The sequence below is a fragment of the Esox lucius genome, chromosome 18 (assembly GCF_011004845.1).
Source record: "Esox lucius isolate fEsoLuc1 chromosome 18, fEsoLuc1.pri, whole genome shotgun sequence".
Classification (NCBI taxonomy): Eukaryota; Metazoa; Chordata; class Actinopteri; order Esociformes; family Esocidae; genus Esox; species Esox lucius.
Window position 1 is genome coordinate 15,511,287 of NC_047586.1, and position 11,565 is coordinate 15,522,851.

Sequence of the window (11,565 nt, forward strand, 5' to 3'; positions counted from 1 at the left end):
ACACAGCTGTGCATCGTGTGTTGATTTTTAAGCTTTGTAAGCTGTTTGTATATTTATACATTTTCTCTGTGATATGTTTATTTTGATAAAACTGAGATAATATATTGCATTTATTTAAGTGATAATGGGCTGGGGCTTTCTAGAGGACTTCCAGGCCCATTTTATTTCCATCAAATAGGTAATATTATAAAAACTTGTCTGTAAATATTTGTTGCTGATCATGAAGAGATTATCATTGAATGATATTACATTGTGTGTAACTCTGGGCCTTCCTTAATGCCGACAATGGGATTCTAACAAACAGATGAAGAGTACTATGGACCAGGCAGTATAAAACTGGCAGCTTTTTAGACTGATGTCAGCCTGCTAATGACCCCCCCCCCCCCCAACAAACACATTAAATTGGCAGTTATGCATGTAGTTTTGTATAAACACTCACAATGCTTGGTTTTACTCTATAAAATAGGTTAACTAGATGGTCTGTCTAAGGCTTAAGGCATCAAATGTTCAGCATCACATTGACCCTGGGGATGGAGAATCCACCTAATGAAAGTAGCTACATTCCCAGCATAGCGTCTTCACCCAGCGTCATCAAACCCTTTTTGAATGGTCTCGCTATCGTGGGAGAAATTCAGAAAGCACCCAGCCATCTCATACGTTTTGGGTTTTACCACTTGTGTGATCCTTCTGGAGTTTACATTTTCAAAAGCGTTCAAAATACTGAAAACCGAAATGCTTCACAAGTATCCCTTGTCCCAAGTGCAATATGAACTCTGCAGTTGGAGTAAAAACTGACTGAAAAATTAGACCTTGTTTACTGAGGATCTATATTTAGTATACATTTGTAATGACATTATTCATTAGTAGATGACCTCAGAACCACACTGGTCTGATTCTAATTTAATTTGGAAACATTTTGATTGTCTTTGCTGTATTTTGGTCTGACCACAAACTCTGTGTGTTTTGTTATTTTGACATATTTATACTCTATGCAATACTATTGTAGCAGGTCAGTAAGTCTGAATAAAATGGAAAAGACAAAACAACGTCTTGGATTTTATAATTTTTTACTTACAGATTAAGTTCAATATCTCCCTATTCTTATAACTTTGATAGTGATCTGTTTTATGTCAGGAAAAAAGATAATGGTATGGGAGTTTTCTAGCATTGTCAATCAGCCAGCACAAGATCAGAAACAACTGTCCATGTGCATTAACTGCCCTTCTGGTTAGTCTATCAAACATGAAACCAGTAGTAGTGTTTTCCTCATTACAGTTTCTCTCAATTGCTTACATACGTTTTCTGAAACACGGCTCATTTTCTCAAATCTCTAAACACAAATACAAAAACTTTCACAAATCCACAAATCTCTTGCAAAAGTGAACGCTGCATTCCAAACCATCTTAGCAAAATGAAATTGTGTCTTCAAATGATACACACCATCAAATAAATAGACATTTCAAATAACCAATTGAATACTGATGTGCTCAATGGCAAACAATATGATGAGCGGAAAACACCACTATGGTTATCAGTAGTCCTTTTGCATTATCAGTGTTACAATACATACTGTAAATACAGTAGCCTGTTGTAAACTCTATAAAACTTGTTTTCTTACTCAAATATAAACCAGACAAATACAATAATTTTATGTTTTTTATTCTGAAATACTTTATACATCTCAACAAACATTTTAATTTGTAAAGTAGTCTTCAAACTGAACAAACAGTAGAAGAAAAGAAGCCTTCATATAATGTAAAGAAAAAGAAAATTTGGCTGCATCCTGCCTTTAGCATTCATTGTTCTCCAACACAGGAGAGCTAACCTTTGCCCCTTTGATTCCTAAAGCTATGATTGCTAATTGAAAAGCAACAGGTGTTTGTCAATATGAGGAGTCAGTGGTGTGATTGGTGGTTTGAGTTTAGCATTCTGAACGGCAAAGATTTCCATGTGAACACAAGACTTTATCAATGAGGATGGGGCCAAATGTAGATTATTGTGTGTAGTGTTTTGCGTGATTTAGATCTGCAACATGAGTGAAAAGCAGGAAATGTGTATTTGTGCAGAATTGGTGTAAGCTAAGCTACACGAGTTTCAGGTTTTGGTTAGTGTGTCTGAAGTTCCGGTGGACATCCAATGGTACCTCCTGAAACAGGATGTACCAATGACGCGCTCAAAAACGGAAATGAACTCCAGGACTGTATAGAAAACAGTGGCTGTTTAATGTTGTGAGATTCATCGGATAATATTAACCACATAATCTACTGGTTTCATTAATAAATGCTTTGATGAACGTATGTACATATCAAAAACCAGAAGACTTATATTAAAAACGTGTTCTTTCATTTCGGTTCGGTTTTGGAAAATTAATTCGGTGATGATTATTTTAAGAACAATAAATGCAAAATGATCAAAATTATGTTGATGCTGTTTAATTATATTTTTTGTTTTGTTTTCTCAACACAACATTCTGTATAGAACATAAAGATGTAGTCCATAAGAGTCCAACTTGGTGAAATATTGTACAGGGTAGCTAGCTAGCTAGCAATGATGAAGAGGTCAGTTCAAATATTATTACTCTTGTTTGCTTTGTAGTTTTGTATTGCAGATTACCTAGTTAGTAACCTGTTTCCTCTGTTATCGCTGGTCTACCCTATCAATTGGTAGGCTATTTGAGAAAACACTATGCATGCAGCTCTTCGATGGCGCAACCGGCTCTATAGCTCAGTGGCAGAGCACTGGTCTTGTAAACCAGGGGTCGCGAGTTCGATCCTCGCTGGAGCCTGTATTTCACGTTTTGTGCCACTTGGTGTCGCGGATAACCTATACAAGAATTCCAACTTTTTTATTTCACGTATTGTACAGACGTTTGACCTTTCGATACATGAGGATTATTTGCAATTTTAAGACTGGTGCTTATATATGTACTGATATTTTGTCATTTAATGGCTGCAATGTTTGCACTTGACAAAATGTAAAATGTGTTTTTTACTCACATTTCACCAGGTAAGTTGTTTACAGACGTTACTATTGGCTAAAGGTTTAGAAGGATTGTATCATGGTTTGAATTTGGTCAACATTTATTCGAACTGCATTTGTTTGAATTGGGCCAAGTACTGCAATTTTAACATCGTTATTTCGAAGATTGAGTCAACATTTCTATTGTCCAAGAAGGTGCTTTATTAAGGTGCTATGTTTATAGCCGTCATTTTGATCGTAACAAATATAACACAAAATTAGGATAATATTTGTATACAGAGAGGGTTGGCATGCAGTTCAGTTACAGAACAGAATAAAAAATGTGACTTGCTTTGTTCCAACTTTCAATTTAATCAAATGAGAGAGGTATGACTTGTGAATATGGCGGGTGCGTAAGTATAGCTAACTGATGTGTCATAGATACGTGACATGTAACTTATATGCTCACTGTTCTGCTCAAGCATTCCCATTATTATATTGTTAAGGAGAGGTGAATTGTAATGTTCTCTGAACATCTAATCAAGTTACACATCCTTATCCTCTCACCCATAGTTGCGTCTGTGTGTGCACTCGTGCCTGCGTGTCTGCTCCAATGAAATGGCAGAGGGAATTCCTTTGCTCAAAATAGGACCATTGTTATGCTAGCCAGGCGTAGAATGGCGTAGGCAAAGATAACCAAACCCCCCTTTAGCTGACAAAAAAATCATATCCCTCTCATTTGTAGAAAGGAGTGGTGATTCCTCAGAAATACAATTACACTCTGGTGACAGGGTAATTGTAGGAGTCAACGATTATCAAAGGGAGCTCAAAAGTTAGTTCAGAATGGCAATTAACTGTGTAGGGGGAAGCAGTGATACACATGAACATTGTAAATGTGCAGGTTGAATAGTTATGTACACTTTCAAAGTGTTGAGGTCAATTGAAAATGTTCTGGTTTTTGAAAGAAAAGCAAATGTTTTTGTCCCTTAAGACAACATCACATTGATCAGAAATACAGTGTAGACTTTGTTAATCTTGTAAATGAGTATTTACTGGAAAGGGATGATTTGTAATGGGATTTCTACATAGGCGTACAGAGGCCCACTATCAGCAACCATCAGTCTTGTGTTCCAATGGCACGTCAACAGTGAAGGGGCGACTCCAGGATGCTCACAGTTGAGGGCCTGTGAGGTGTCTGTTTCTCAAATTAGACAATCTAATGAATTTGTCCTTTTGCTCAGTTTACTTTCTATTTTGGTTAGAGAGTTTGTGCTGTTCTATGAAGGGAGTACTACACATCGTTAAATGAGATCTTCATTTTCTTGGCAATTTCTTGCCTTCATTTCTCAGAACAAGGATAGACTGATGAGTTTCAGAAGAAAGTTATTAGTTTCTGGATATTTAGAGACTGTAACCCATAAATGCTGATTTTGAAGATACTGAACCTTTCTAAAAAAATGCATCTTAAATCAGCACACCAGTTCTTGCATAGTTTGGAGCTGTACTTTGAGTCATTGTTCTGTTGTAGGAGGCAATTGGCTCCAAAATGGTACCGTCCACAGGGTATAGCATGGCGTTGCAAAATGGAGTAATAGCCTTCCTTTTTAATATCCCTTTTACCCTGATTTCATCAAGCATTCCTCCAGCATCGTTTCATTTGGTCTGCATCTCACAAATGTTCTTCTTTGTCATCCGAACGCCTTAAACTTCGATTTGTCTGCCCATAACACTTTTTTTCCAATCTTCAGAGCAGTCAGCTGCTATTCCCTCTATAACGGAATGGCCAGTGCAGTCCCAACCCTATTGAGCCTTTTTGGGAGTAGCTTGACTGTAAGAGGTGCCCATCAAGCCAATCCAACTAGTGGGAGATGCTTCAGGAAGCATGGGGAGAAATCTCTTTAGATTACCTCAACCAATTCAAACTAGAATGCCAAAGGTTTGCAAGGTTGTCGTTGAAATAATGTTATTTCCAATATAATAACGTTTCATTTCTAAGCTTGTCAGTGTCTATACTTCCTATTGCTATTTCATTTTCAACGGAAAACAAGTGACTCCAAACATTTGAACAGTAGTGTACGTTGCTCTAACTATGTTCATATCTCCTCATTAAATGAATTGTCTCCAAGTGCAAATGGGGAGAGAAAAGATAAAGCAGACAATGGATGATTAAGGGTCTAGCTAGACGTCAAAAAAAAAAAAACATGGTTTATTCTGAGGTAATATCAGGTTTTTGCAATTCTTCAAGTGGATAAAATTGATCACGTCAAATGTTTTTTGTGCGTTAGAAGAAGTATATCATTGTTCCAGAAGAGAGGATCTCTGTTTCAAAATAATACATGTAACTAGTTGATGAGTCATAATCGGTAATGGAAATACAATTATCCGCCCTGCTTGGGATACTGTCAATTGTAAATCGACCAGCCTCACCACAAACGGAAGAGTCAGTTTAAAAAAGACTGTTTTATGATTTAAGATCAATATCAATAAAATAAAAAAGTGGAATCCTATTTAAAACAATAAAATGCAGCCCATGGCTTGGTGATGTGTTGAACAATGTCCAACAGCAGGGGGCACTCTATGTTAGAGCTCATCTTTATCGTGCACCCAAAGCAGGTTCTTGAGAGGACCAATAAGACCATATACTGTAGCCTTTTTGTAAAATACATGTTAAGAAAAACTGGTGTACCACAGTAACCAACAAAGGTTGGGAAATGGAAGATGAGGGAGATCTAAGGTTAATTTTGCAATCACACAATTTCAAGCAATTTGTAACCATGTGTCCAAGCTCAATTGAGCAGGAGCAATCTGTCTGTTTAGACCTATTATAGTTATTATTCATGGTGTGCCTTTATGTAAATACATATAAATATAAGGGTTGTAAGTTAGTATTAATACTGTGAAATTATTAAATGGGCACCAATCCCTTATTGGACAAAACTGGTCTTCTGAGGCCTGACATATTAGTTATTTGTTAAGACAAAAACCTGGTGTCTTATGGTGTTCCAGTGGTTAAGGGCCCTCTTGGCACATACACAGCTGCACAGTGGGTTCAAATCAAGCCCACTACTCTTTAAGCAAGATTCTCAGTTTCTAATTAAGCATGAAATATATATCTTGAGCAATTGTCATTGAGTTATCTGAAGGGACACTGTAATTTATTTTTAGCATCAGTTCTAGTTCTTCATCTAGATTAATGAGCCAAACACATTTTCATACAATTGATATTTAATAACTAATTGAAATAAATACAAGCATAATAAGAGGGATAGTGAGAAGTTTGGAAGTAAATTATTGAAGAACAACAAGTATTTGACTGTTAGGTTAGCCACACAGAGGTCAAAACAGAAAAGGTATCCGTGTGTTTTCTGAGGCCTGGATTTGTAAGTCATCCTACTCTTTCCTTTTTACACGTCAAAGAATCTCCCTGACACAGGACATCACATCAGCATGAGGTTAGAGAAACCATATGGGTCTCTCCAAAGGACCAAACTAAAAAAGATAGTGGCAAGTTATTTTGGTCAAATACCAAAAAGGAATAAATATATAATTTTCCTTCTGAAGACAACCGTAAAAATATAAGTCTATATGGACAGTAATTACTGGATGAACACTTTACTCTCTGAACACAATGCCATGGCCAACCGACCATCTGTTTGTCCATACGTGGACAAGAGAAGATTGTTAGTTTTGATCACTTTCTGGTTACCCTTGTCTAGATATGGCCATATTCAGAATAACTGGAAAGCAAGTCAGTCATTAGTATATGTTTGTTGACTGCAATGACCTCCCTTTCCCCTTTCTCTTTCTTGATGTACAAAATCAATATTACAATGCCTATCATTCTTCCATAATCTGCTATTGACCTCTTAAAGCGATGCTGTATTTTTTTGTGTGTATTTTATAATAATTCATAGCTTTGTGTCTGATAACTTTAACAAGACTTTAAGTAATTTAAGCAACTTCATTATCTTCAGGTTATCATTGAGATTAATACTATTTGCTCCTTATTTTTCTAGGTAAATGTTTCCTCCTGATGAACTCCCCTTTATTTATAATAAAAATACCTCTTTATCCCATATTCCTTATTTAATAAACACATCTAAAGCTATCATAACACTGAGACATTTCTCTACAGTCAAAGTAATTTGCTATGATAAGCCACTAAATATGGTATATACTATATATTTTATACTAACACAATTTCTCTGAATAAATAATTGTTCTGCTAATTTAAGTCAACACAATTGTCACCCCAAAGAAAATCTAACTGTTTTCAGTACACCTTTGTCTTTAGAAAACGTATTCTGTAATCTCCTGTTTCACTGTAATCTATTTGATGTTTATTACCATGGGGAAAGGCAAATAACAAACAAATGAAAAGATGAAAGGTAAATGACCGTTATAAAGAAGGTAATGGATCTTTTTTCTTTTTTTTGAAAAACCCGAGTGGTACAACTACCTGGTGGAGGACGCAAATGTATTGATCTTGTAGCCTTGCATTGTGGGCAAAGAATCCAAGGTTCATCCTTGGAGAATTACACAACTTGGTTGCATCTTGGTTAGCAAATCTCTAAATCTACATTGAAGGCTTTTTGGACACATTGCCTAAAAAGCCTTATTGAGAGCAAACAAAAAAAGGCACTTACCAGCACAGAAGTCTGTAGTTTGTATGCAGAAAATAACTTCATAACTGCTATAAAATATGGATAATTGATGTTATTGGCTGTTTGGCTTCCGTTGGTCCTGGTTGTTTTGTTAAAAGTTAACAACATCATGTTCCAAAATGTCAATGAAAGAGAAAGACTACTGAAAAAAGACTCCAAAAAAATCAGATTTTCTCCTCTAAAAGAAAAACACTGGAGTTGCAAGAGAAACTTAAGTGGCAATTGAAGTTTGAATAATTTTCCTACATGGGGAACGAGTTAAGTTGAAAACACATACTGCATAATAAGATAGGAAAAGATCATGTTGACAATACTTTTAGCTGATATGAGAAGGTGAAATACTGTCTAAAAGTAAATGTGAATATTGCTCCGACATACACAGAAACACCACTGCACCACTTCAAAGGAATTCCAAGCACTATAAAAGGCAAAGGCTCACACCCAACAGGGGGTGTCCGAACTCAAACAATGTGGAGGTCGGGCCAGATCTCCAACTGGCCCATGGTCTCCTTCATAGGGGAAAGGAGTGTGGGGCTGCCAGAGGCCCGTCCTTCTACCACAAGCAGCACTTTGTCAGCCTGGAATTTACCCATCTGCTGGAAACCTTAAGATAGGTAATTGGCGGCTTCCCTCATATGAACAGGGGTGTGAGAATCTGAGGGGCAGCCACTTGTCCAAGCATTTACCAGCACCGTAAGCCAGGAAGTCAGCCTGGAACACATAAAATGTCTCTGGGATCTTGTAGTCTGGGGATTTGGGGATAGTAAGATCCTCTCCTTTAAAAACACATTAGTCATTGCTCAGCTAAATCACAGCTAAAGTCATTAGTGATCTCCATACATTATTGACACATAATTGGTACATCCCTCCTGTAGTTAATTCACTTATAAAACTCTCATGGTCTGGGCATGTTTGGGGCGTTTTTGTTGCTGAACTGCGTTCAGTCAAGAAACAGAAAATGGGGGATGGATAGCTGTCTAACTAGGGGACAATGGAGGATGATGAGCAGAGATGTGATCTGCCAATCCACTTTCAAATAAGAAGAGCTGTTAGTAGCCAAACAAACAAGGAAAAAACATTTAAAAACCTACCAAGACATCATCTGTTTCGCTGGGAAAGCTGGCCAGAAGCTATCTGATGGATGCCAACAATGTTCTTCACTAACAAAGTGTTTTTGACGTGGTCATTTTGAGATGCAAACATCCATTCCATAATCAGCGTCCATGTTGAATCAATGAATACACAATGGGTTTTTTTTTACCAAAAGAAAGAAAATCACATCACTACCAAAGTTTACAATTCATAGATAAAAGTGCTTAGACTTCGTCTACTTGACTCCTAATTGCTTCAAGGAAAGATTCTATGCACAAAAACACTCGAAAAGATGATATAAAACAACCCATTTTGCCACAAAAGGATGTCAGGAACTAAAGGAACTTAAAGATATGTCAAAAAAAGTTTCCCTAAATGTGGTAACAAGGTACTACAAAAGGTTCTGATACTGTCAAGTCATAATGAAGAGCTGACCAGAATCAATATGGTTAGGCCTGAGCCATGATTTCATCACCTGGAAGACAAGGCTTTCAGGTTGACATGATCCCATATGGGCCTTGATATTTGTAGTGGGACTACTTTCCCTGTATATGACCTATCTCATAATCTCCTTTAAAGTTAATTCAGTCTAAAAAATTTCAAATTCCTCTGTCTTTGGGAGAATCACATTAGCTGTTTGTTGCATCCAGTTCAGAGGTTCCTACTATGTGTCCTTATCCAATTGTTTTTGAGGACCTGAGGAGAAAGAACACCACAAATAAACAAATACAATTCTATTGAGATTCTCCTCTTGCTCCCTTAATTCCTCATTTCACTCTCAAAGCACATTGTAGTTGTGGAGTGAAGGTTCCTCCCCCAGGGCCCCAATGCACTTTCTATGTGAGGCAGAAAAAGGTCAGGAAAGGACAGAGGAAGCAAGAATATTATGTTTGCTTTCTAAATGTTTGCACACACTTTAAACTATTTGCAGTATTTGTGCACACAAATACATCTATAAAAATACATTTTAAAGGTCTGAAATCGAAGACACCTACGGGGGACAGATTACAACCTCTTCAATGCACCACAAAGCTGCCAATGTCGCTGACATGGAATAATGCCTTGCTAGTTGAAGGTCACTAACTTTAAATGGGAACATCAAAATGGATTCTTTTCTAAATCAAATTTTACTAAACCTTACCTTAACATAACCATCACTGTAACTGCTGTTTCTAAACTTGATCCTAACTGTAACTTTAACGGAACCATAAACTCAGTGACTTTATGCCTTATAACTTAACCTAAACCTTTATCTTAAACCAAACCCTTAATGCCTAAACTTAAGAGTAATCCTGATTTTAACCCTAAACCAAAACATAACTCTGGTTTGAGGAACATGATGAAGAGTTCAAGGTATTGCCCTGACCTCCAAATTCCCCAGATCTCAATCTGATTGTGCATCTGTAGGATGTGCTGGACCAACAAGTCCGATCCACGGCAGCTCCACCTTGCAACTTACAGGACTTGAAGGATCTGCGGCTAATGTCTTGGTGCCAGATACCACAGGACACCTTCAGGGGTCTTGTAAAGTCCATGCCTCAGCGGGTCAGCTGTGTTTTGGCGGCACGGGGAGGATCAACAGCATATTAGGCAGGTGGTCATTATGTTTTGTCTCATCAGTGTATCACTCATATTTATGCCACAGTGGGTGTTAAGATAGTATCACTCATATTTATGCCACAGTGGGTGTTAAGATAGTATCACTCATATTTAGACCACAGTGTGTTTTAAGATAGTATCACTCATATTTATGCCACAGTGGGTGTTAAGATAGTATCACTCATATTTAGACCACAGTGTGTTTTAAGATAGTATCACTCATATTTATGCCACAGTGGGTGTTAAGATAGTATCACTCATATTTGGACCACAGTGGGTGTATGGACCATGGTACCCTTGTGTGTTTTTGGTAGTTTAGTGGTCAAAGTCTGATTCCTTCAGCTATCTTCAGTTCCTGGTCCACTTCTGTGGACTATTCACATTAAGGGAATGTAATATTTCTGTGGGCCAAGCAAACAGAATAGATTTGTAATCACTAAGACTTAGTTCTAGGCCAAGTCTTTACATAGTGCCTGATGACAAAAGGTGTTCTCATTCTGATTAGAGACACATTTTGTTGACAGGCAAGATCCGGACAATGTAATGAAGCCTTGCATGTTAGAACAAGGTTTTGATAGGCCCAATTAGCACACTGCCTTCACTTAATCCATCAGCACCTCTGTCCGTCTTCTATTCTGCCTTATTCTTCATCAACACTTTGCTTTGTGATTGTATTATAATGTACAGCAACAGCATAGCGAATTGAATATTACGAAATCAAGATCCATAAATGAATGTCTAGTTCTGTTATGAACATCTGTATTTTGGTGAACTATGGAAATGGGAGTATTATGCCGTGAGATGATGTGCGTGTCCTCCCCATGTTGAGTTGAGCAAATCCGTGCAGCTCATTGAAAAACACCTAATTCCTGCATGATTCAAGATTTTAGATAACATTTTGAGTCAGTTCAAAAAATGTACCCAGCCCTGTTTATGTTCTTTCCTGTATTTTCCTCTACTCTGGGTTCAAATATTTTTAGAAATGTGTGTGTTGGTTTTAGCCTGTGGGCAGTGCCAGATGGGCAGGGTTTACAGATGCACAACTATGTCATTGGTCCATTACGCAAGGTAATGTCGGTCAAACACAAATTAGGTATTTGAAAATATTTCAAATAGTCTTTGAACCCAGGTATGCTTTCCAGTTCTGTCGTCACATCTGTGGATATTTATGTATTATTCTAAGAACAAATGTGGTCAGCATCTGTCTGGACGCATTCCACAAACAACTCATCTGAAGTCACCTTAACACTAG

At 37.3% G+C, this 11,565-nt stretch overlaps 1 non-coding gene across 1 annotated transcript; it reads left to right on the forward strand.

Annotated features, from left to right (window-relative positions):
• The first annotated feature begins 2,713 nt into the window (after positions 1 to 2,713).
• trnat-ugu lies at positions 2,714 to 2,785 on the forward strand. Its single transcript has one exon. It is a non-coding gene; the product is annotated as a tRNA-Thr (tRNA).
• Positions 2,786 to 11,565: the final 8,780 nt, after the last annotated feature.